The sequence below is a fragment of the Limanda limanda genome, chromosome 18 (genome assembly GCF_963576545.1).
Source record: "Limanda limanda chromosome 18, fLimLim1.1, whole genome shotgun sequence".
Lineage (NCBI taxonomy): Eukaryota > Metazoa > Chordata > Actinopteri > Pleuronectiformes > Pleuronectidae > Limanda > Limanda limanda.
Window position 1 is genome coordinate 15,217,506 of NC_083653.1, and position 9,540 is coordinate 15,227,045.

Consider the following 9,540-nt stretch of genomic DNA (forward strand, 5'->3'; position numbering starts at 1 on the left):
TTTTCTGCACTGGTCCTGTCCTTCTTTTGAGCCTCAGCTGTGAGCAAACAAAGCTGGCTTAAAGTTTTGCATGATGGTTAACTAGCTAGCTGGCTAGCCACATTCGTGTTTGTGTGAATGGAGCAATGGAGTTTGTGTTTCCTGTGTTCTGCAGGTGCAGCTTCAATTGCTAATGAGAGAGGGCCCAGTCAATGACACACTGATAAAACCGATAACTGTATTTTTCATGGTTTGTGCAAAAAGGAGCTCAAGAATACATGATGTGATCCAAATTCTACATTCAATGCATTTGAAGTCCAGTTATTGAAATGTTCATGGTTTAGAAAAAAAACTCCTGTTTAAATTTCTTGTATTTGTTAGATGTAATCGAAAAACATACCGGTCTCAGAATTATCACTTTTTAATGGCTCAAACTTTTGTGGTAAATAACAGTGATGCATTCAAATAAATGGGGTGACAAGCACTGTATAATATTCATATAAGGACTTAATGATAAACATTTTATCTTTTCAGATTTATTGGTTTTGCAGGGACAACATCTTGGGTATTCTACATAATTCCTTACTATATAATGCATACATATACATATAAACATTTGTATTAATTCCAAATGTGTCCACACAATACTGTCAGAGAGATTAATATGTACAATATTGAGATATCAATGTTGTATTCTACTATATGTCTGGACTTAATCCAAATGTATAAGTACAGTGTTGTTAATTTACATAACATAATATATATCATGTTTTCCTCTTCTCTGTATTCAACTGCTCATCTGAGTGTTTATTAGATTTTTAATATGTTATCAATATCATTTTATAGTCCCTATTTAATTTGTATAGTTTGGTATGGCTTCTACTGTAGTTTGTTTTTGCACTCAGTCTTTCCAGAGAATGACAAGATTGTTGTTTGGCTGTAACTATAAATATATTATTCAAACTTGAGGACTGTCAACAAAGGTGTTCAACAGTATATTACATTGCATATGACACAAGAATATGAGCTATAGCTACAATGCCGTATTATATTATTCATATTATATTTTTCCTTATATATTGAAAAAAATCTATGTTGTGATTAGGCATTATACAAACAATGTTTTATTGAATTAAAAAAAGTGTTGGCTTACAAAATCACACAGCCACAGCAAAGTTGCCAACAAGTGATTCAAAAACGAAGCACAATGATGGATTCTATTAGCCAATTCAGTCTTCGTTATCATAAACCTGGGATTCATTTATTCCTCTACCATACTTGTACAAAAGCATAAATTATCCTCTATTCATTTAATTGTAGGCGCAGACATCATTGCTGTTTATCTCAAATGAAATTTATTGTGTTGTTACTGCATAAAATGTTTTCCTGAAACAGAAGAAACATCTATTAACTGCTATTTGTTACGGGGTTTTATCTGTGGTTGAAATGGACCATCAAGTTACCACAGAGCTGGGTTCACATGAATGAATTTCAGAGAAACTGTGTTCAATTTTAAAAGCCACATGTAATATCAAGAAGCTATAGAACACGACAAAAAATTGCTATAGATACAACTGCCATGGTATAGATAAATGCTTCACTATAGATAAACTTTACCAAAGCACCTTTTTCTCTATTTCCCCCATTTGGATGGAAAGGAAACCAGTAGCACTTGGTTTAACCACGTTTAGTTTTTCATAATTGTTCCCAAGGTTGCTGTTTTTTATTTCTGGGCTTTCTGTGCCAATATAATTCAATTTCTGCGGCCAAGCTAAATATTTGCAGCATGGCTTATGCTTCTAAACTGAGCTGTAGTTTGGGCAAAAAAAGAGGTTTGCCTTGCAAGCAGTGCTGTGTAGACAAGGCAAGTAACAGATTCACTGCTCATCAACAACAACTCTAGTTCTAGTCACACCATCATTGTCATTAATTGCTCTGTTGTGCAATCATCCTTGGCATTAAAGTCTTAATGCTCTTCAATCCGCCCCTTGTGTCTTTGGGCTACGTGCTACAAGGTTTGATGGTAAACTGACTGTTTACAACTTCTTAGGAACACATGACACAAACTGAAGGGAGTGAGAGTCATTTACAGTCAGTTAAATTCCCTGCTGAGAGGCCCTGCTAAATGCTTCTTCCACAGACGCTGCTGGGAAATATTTGCAATGGTTTCCATCCAGATTTGGGTCACTTGGTTCCACATTCACTGCACAGGTGAGCTGGAGCAGGTTTGTTTGGCATTGGTCATTGGCGGTCCTTTCCTTTCAACAGGGCTGGGAAAGCAGCACCACAAACAGCTTGCGACGACAAGAGATGTTTTTGTCCGTAGCTCACCGAGGCGAAAGGACACAGCTAAGCCGCCTGCTGCCAAAGCAGTCCAGGTCTCCCAGGACAGTCCCTGGGGGCTACGAGACCTGCTGCAGTCCAGTCCAACAGAGGCAGAAGGAGAGTGAGAACTCTCAGGAGAAAAGGTAACTCTGTCAGCCAGCCGAGCTGCTGCAGCATGCCGATGAAAACAACCTCTTTCACATGAAGTGTGTTTTGGCTTCCAAGGCTGTAATCATGGATGATTAGCCTAAGAACTCAATTCTGAAAGGGGACTATTCCTTATTCCTGTCACAGTGTCATAAATTATATTTACCTACCACCTTTCCCAGCTGTCCTGAGACATAAAGGGAGACTTGACTGATCAGTGGAAATCAGGCAGGTGTGTAATATTAATTTAAATATTAAAAAGTGAAATACACCTCATTTCAGAATGTGTCTGGTCCAGGTACAAACACATGATCTCATGAGGTTTCATTTTAGTTTAAGATGTCGGGAAGAAAGATTTATTGAAAAGCCTCTAAGCTAGTTCAGCTGTTCTGTTTTTACTTCATAATTTAATGAATACAATAACAAAAGTAAACTTTCGTAAAGGGTTTCGGCAAAGTTAAATGTCAGACTTTTTAAGAAAGAAATTTAAAGCCTATGTGAGGTAAGACAGAATCCCAGGAGACCCAGAATTACTTACAATTCCCTATAATTGAAGATAAGGCAGAGTGGCCAAGTAGAGGATAACCCTCAACACGCATGTTATATTGCTAACTACAGGCAGGGATAGTAGGAATCTTATAGGAATATCTTTATTACCACCAAGTGGAGTATACTGTTATAAAATAAGACTAGGGTGTTTGTAAGCAATTAGTTATCAGTTTCACCTCAGTCTTGTTTGTAGTTTTACTATAGCAAGCTCATATCTGTATAGTTGAGAAATAACTGCAACACATCATTACAAGGTATGCTTTCCCCAAATATTTTCTTAAAAACTCAAAGAAAGTAGGTTTAAATGAACAATAACGTATTCAAGACCTACCTCAACGACTTTAAGACCTAGTATGTATTACTTTAACATATTTAACAATTTCTAAGATTGACAAGAGATTATTAAATTGAAGCCTTTTTAAAACCAAGCAGAAACCTGTGTCTCTGTATTTAGGTTTTACATATTTCTTGAAATACTTTTTTTCCCTTTAAATCCATTTGGACATATCAAGTTATTTTCATTAAGTAATTTTATAGCTTTAAAAAAAAAATCCTGTTTGAATTCGTTTTTCACTTAACGTTAAAAATACTATACACATCTAGTCTTAAAATGTTGATATTACAACAAAGTGAAGTGGGGACATATGAAATACATTCAAAGAAGTATTTTTGGCTTGTAGTCGGTTAATGACTCAAGCAGCATGACATGTTACGAGGACTGATGTCAACCCTGGCCAAATCGTCACCCCACAACAGGTGCAGCCTTCCCTCTTCCCGTTCCTCATTCTCATCCTACTACAGTTTGTTTTCCCTCTAACATGTGGAAAACATCTGCATAGGTGGTCCCTCTGACCCCCCGCCCCCCCTCCCAATTTCCACCCTACTCATTTACTCCCACCCCTCAATTCTCTGTCTCTCTCTCTCTCTCTTTCTCTGTCCACTTGAGTCTTTCTCTTTTTCGTTAGAGAAGGGAAGCACTGATTGTAAATATGGAGAGGTGTCAGTGCCAGAAGAAACGAACCGCGTATTTCTGGATCCAAGCTGCGAGGTTTACCGAAGCATATTTTTATCATGAAAAGCCAACATGGAATGGGACGGCCGTGCGCAGCTGCTGGTCTAATTTGCTCTAAGCATGTACAAATAGGACGGCCCACACAGACCATAAAAGTGGAGTGGAGGTTTTGCTCAACGCGGCACTTTTGTCTGACCAGAGGCACAAGGATGCCTTCCAAAGAACAAACAGATCACAAAAGAAAAGAGAAGATATAACACACAGGCACACTCACATGATAGTTTAAAATACAGTGGAATAACTCAGAGGAGGACAGACTCTGCTGCCTCAGTGTTATTCCATAAGTGAAGTGTTTCAAGCACTGTTTACTAGTATCAATTCTTTTTCATATTTAAGTGCTAAAGTTATGTAATATGACCTGTACTTAAACATTTCAAACTTCCTATCCTCCTATTTTTTTTTTATTGTATCAATGTCTATCATATATGTATGTATGTATGTATCTGTATCGATATATACTGTATATATAGATAGATCTATATATATACATACATGTATATATACATACTCACACTTACACTTTGGTATTGTATGTTGCACTATTGCATGTTTGTATGTGTGTTGTGTATGTACTTTTTCATAACGGTGTTTCCCATCTTCAGAGCAGCACCAGTGTCTCTGTACATGTTTGATCTCCATACATTTTATTGCACCATGGGAAGTTTATTTGCTCTTCAGCAATTTGCTCTGGAAACCCCCAGCAGATGCTGTGAGCCCTTTACGTTTGAACACGTACACGTAACATGCCCGTGCATGAATACACAGGTATACTCACATTTACATGTGTCTGAATGGGGTTCCCCTTTAGATACCGGATAAATAACGAACTTCAAACAGTAAACTAGGTGCTAATGAACTGGATCCTGACAGGGTTTGCTTTCCGCGAGCAGAGACCCACCCCACAATGGATCCATTCACAGGATCTCAGCCATGGAAAGTGTTGGTAAAGTAATCCCGCTAGAGTTTATGCAACCTTTTCTAACTCTCAGTACGTCTTTCTACCCTAAGGCCTTTAAGGCCCGGCCAAAAACAACACTGACCTGCATCAGCTGATACAGGCAAAGGCTACCCACATTTGCATGTTTCAAAATGGCACCCATTCACAAACAGTTGGCAAATTGATGTTGGGAGGAAAGGAACACAACGCCCTGCTTCCTCTTACACTGTACCTGTGAAATCAGTTACTGCAACTTCAAAGCCAGTGTCTAGGGTCGTTGCTTCCATGTCGCTCTGCGGCACAGGACGTGGCGGGTTGGAATCTGAACGCCTCCGTGCACATGTGGCCACATCGCCCGACATCCTCTGCATGCAAGAAAAGGTGTTATTTTATCTTTGAGAGAATATGGGCAGTGTTCCCACTCTGTGTGCACTGACAAATCGAATAAAAGTCAAAGCTGTGCATATGGCTTTATTCAACACATTTGATAGTCACACAGGAACAAAAATGTCAGCTGCTCAAAAACTTTCAAGCGCACCTGCTGAAACTGACAAAGAAGGATAGAGAGAGTTGGACGTGAGCGGCGGCACTTCATCATAAATTCTGCCAACAAAAAGAACAGTGAACTCCTCGGGCTTAATATCTGAAGAAAGCCTGATTATCTGTCTTTCTTTCTTTCTTTCTTCCTTTCAATTTTGGACAAGCAGAGTATTCCTGAGGTGAACGATTTCAAACTATGCATAAGGGCTGTGTTCCTCTATATCTTTTATGCATCTGGGCAGCGAAGGGATGAAATACTGCCGGTGACAGGTAAAGCGATACTCTGTGATGGAAGTTGTTTTACAGTAGCCACTTTTCAGAAAGAAGTGCAATATTCAAACATGTGATATCCTGTTCCAAACCACAGCTCAGAGCCGCCTCTCCTCTCCATGTGAGGGTCACACTGTGCTGACAACCTGTATTTATGGCTATCTGACCTGACACCATGAAAAGTTTTATTTCTATCAGATGTTTCCACGCAAGGAGAGGTGAACAGAAAAAAAAGGGATATCAGTCCTGGCAGTGTTGTACGGAAAGTTCAAATGTAATTGAAAATGCATGGACTTTTTTGCAAGTTTTACTTCTTTTGCACTTATTAAAAACCTTTTCTTTTTTTTATATATTTTGAATTTTTTTATAGCATTGGCTGCGGCTTGGTAACACTTTTTTAAAGCTTTCAATGGAAACATCAACAAGCAACGACGTAAGATGCCACTGAAGCTCCTATGGCTCCACCCATATAAATAAACAATTAATTTTAGAAATAAAAGAGCCTTTGTACTGAGCTTCCACTGCAGTGCAACGGTTACACAGTCTATCTGAGGAGGGTAAATAGAGATACTTTTATCAACAAAGACTCTATATTTAGTCAACCACACAGCTCTGAGACATAGAGCCCGTCTTCACACCATCACACCTGGGCTCTGCTTGATTCTCATCATGACAGAATTTTATATTATTCTGACATTTGTAAAACAAATAACCTGCCAGGTGCAGGCTGTCCATTCTTGACTTTTCATGACAGCTACGGAGGTCAGTGGCTTATAAATGAATCACGCTGAAAAAGAAACGAAGAAACGGAGCGAAGATGTGATTTTAACAGCCACGAAGAGACCGAAAAAGAATCTGCGCTGTAACACTCCGTAGGCCAAGGGGCAGAGTAGCGTTTATTCCCCAGAGCCCTGTGCTGTCAAGAGACTCTCTGCCAGTGCCGTTTCTCATGCCTCCTGACCCCCTCAGCCCCGGTCCCACAGGATAACAGCCGTGGTTGTGTTGGGATATAGGGGCTGAGGTGAAGGGGATGCGGAACACCAAGGTGAGCGGCGGTTGGTAACCTTATGAAAACAACACCTTTGAACAGTGTTTACCTCTGAAACCGTGTATGAGGTCTTCATTGACACGTCAAAGACGGCGGTGAGGTAAGTTAGGGTTCTTGTTGCATTCATTACTCCCCTCTCATCTATCCCACCTCCTCACACACATCCTAAGACGAACAACCCCCCCCTCGCTCCATCTCACCCCAAAAGCATGGGGCTCAGCAGCATGAATGGGGCATTGTGATGCGTCTCCGTCACGGCAGTGAATGTTTTCACTTCCATTTGATCCGTCGGCGAGGCTGCTAATTGGGTAAGCGTGTTCCCAGGTCACCAGGAGGTTTCTCTTTCCATAAATACAGAAAGCCGGCAAAGGCTTCTACAGATGTTGTTTCCCACCAGCTTCCAAGTAGGTTCAGACCAGCTTCAGGCAGTAGATGTAATTTATTGTGTCTAAAACCACAGTCCAAAATTTTTCCTTCTCTCTCTCCTCATCACTCTAAAAGCTGCATTTTATCATTCTCCCTGGCACTGCAGTCGAGCTGATATTTGTCCTGTGCTTTAGCTTGGACGGTGTGTACCATGTTGCCATTAGAACCACAGGTGTCATGATGACATGGACGTGGTGTTACTTTGTCTGTACTCCATCCAGGCCTGACAGCTCCAGATGATGTTATTTTCCATGTGTCTGTCCACCAGTGACACAGTTTATGAGGCTCAGGGTTTATTTGTTTGTTTTTGTCATGGAACTTACATTGCCTCTCCTACACAAGGACTCAGGACAACCTTGTTTGCCAGCACTAAACTCGCAGCTGGAACAGGGAGTTTAGACAGACTCACGGCAGTGTTTGCTGCACTTGATCGGTGAGGTGTGGTAAAAAAATTGGTCACATGTTTGAAGAAACTGTCCTTTAACTGGAGAGTCTAGGTTGAAGTCCTTGTATTGGCAAAGACCCATCACGCTGAAATGTCCGTGAATACTCACGAGTTCTAGGGCGGTCCTCCTGCAGCCGACTGTGACAGATTTTCTCCCTGGATAGGACAAATAAAAAGTCAAGTTCATCACTTAGTAAATAAGTATGACAGCCAGGTCAGCTACTGTTAATACATGAACAGAGTTACTCAAAAATATTCTATTTGTATAAATATGCTCATCGAAATTGCTATTTCATACCATGATATGAGTTGTTAATTTCAATATACAAATACAAATAACAAAAAGCAACTGGGAGGATCCTAGAAAACATTGCTTTCTTCCAGTAGTAAAATATTATATAATGAGATGAAGGGGATGATAAATAATCTTATTGTTAGTACAGATTGGAATGTGTCTCTCCAAACTGGTTCTTAAACTCTCTTCACTCCCCTGCTCCTACAACTCTGACATGGTCTGATGGCGCCACTATGTGGCAGCATCTGAGCTCTGTTTGTATATTTTGAGAAGGTTGGATTGGATGACAGAAAGTCTCAGTCTACTAAGCACCATAAGACTTCTTCTCCTAACCAATTATTATTATTGCCTTACCTTTATTAATTTCAAATTACTTATTTTCTTTCTGAAAATAAAAGCATTTGTGCAGAAGGCTCCCTGCAACACTATTTAAGACTGTGTGAATATTACTGTGATGCTAGATTAAACTATTCTAGTAACAGCAAGACAAACTACTCAGTGCTTTTTGTCCTTCAAAAGACCATGAAAATGATGAATCACCTAAAATTGTCAAAAAACAATAACAGATTTTTTGACATCACGTGGATTTATCGCATTACAAATATTCTGTTTAGATCTGTTTGCTTTTAGTAATTTCAATATTAAATTGAGCATTTCGTTATCTACACCTGGATGACACATGCATTGGAGAATTAATCATGTACAAGGCAGTTATTTATGTAATTACTTTCCCCGAGGCTTTCATTTCTTTCTTTTGCAAGATAGAGATTGTCATTCGTCAAAAACACTTATATGATATGACCTAACATAACATGTTCCGGCTTAGCTTGGGCTGCCCAATTGCCCCCTACAGGCTAATCTATTTTTTACCCCCATTTGAAACATGTATTCAAGTATGCCTTTTCTTTAAGTACAAGCAGGGCAAAATATACTGTATGATCGTACCAATAGAAACCAGAAGGTGGCAGGCTTCACACATGGGCTCACCTCATGACCAAGTCACTGAGAGTCCACATCATACACAAACTGCTGAAGAAACCCACCTACATAATTGGCTGTAACTCAGTGTGTTAGGCTGATTATCAATATAACACAATTTGTCCAAATAGGAGAAATGCCAGTCATCCATTTTACTGACGTGTATTGTAGTTTCATAAGCTCATAATGGGCAAAAGCCACATTCTGGTGATTCATCTTGAATTACTCATTGGGTAGGATGTGGGAATTAAGGAAGGTGTGGGCTGATTCATCTGGGGTAAATATTCATCATGCGGTGGGTCTGTCTCCTGAATCCACATGAACTGAAGAAACAACCCTGATATGATTTCCTCATTTTCATCATAGAGAAAGAATGACAACAAAGTGAAACATTAAAAACTGTACACGTCACCAAAACACATCTAAATGAACATTAGCATAACCAAGACACACCTTAGCATATTTAAGATAATATTCAACTTACTGATCTACAGACAGTGGGATATTTATTTGTTACAGCAGCAGGCAG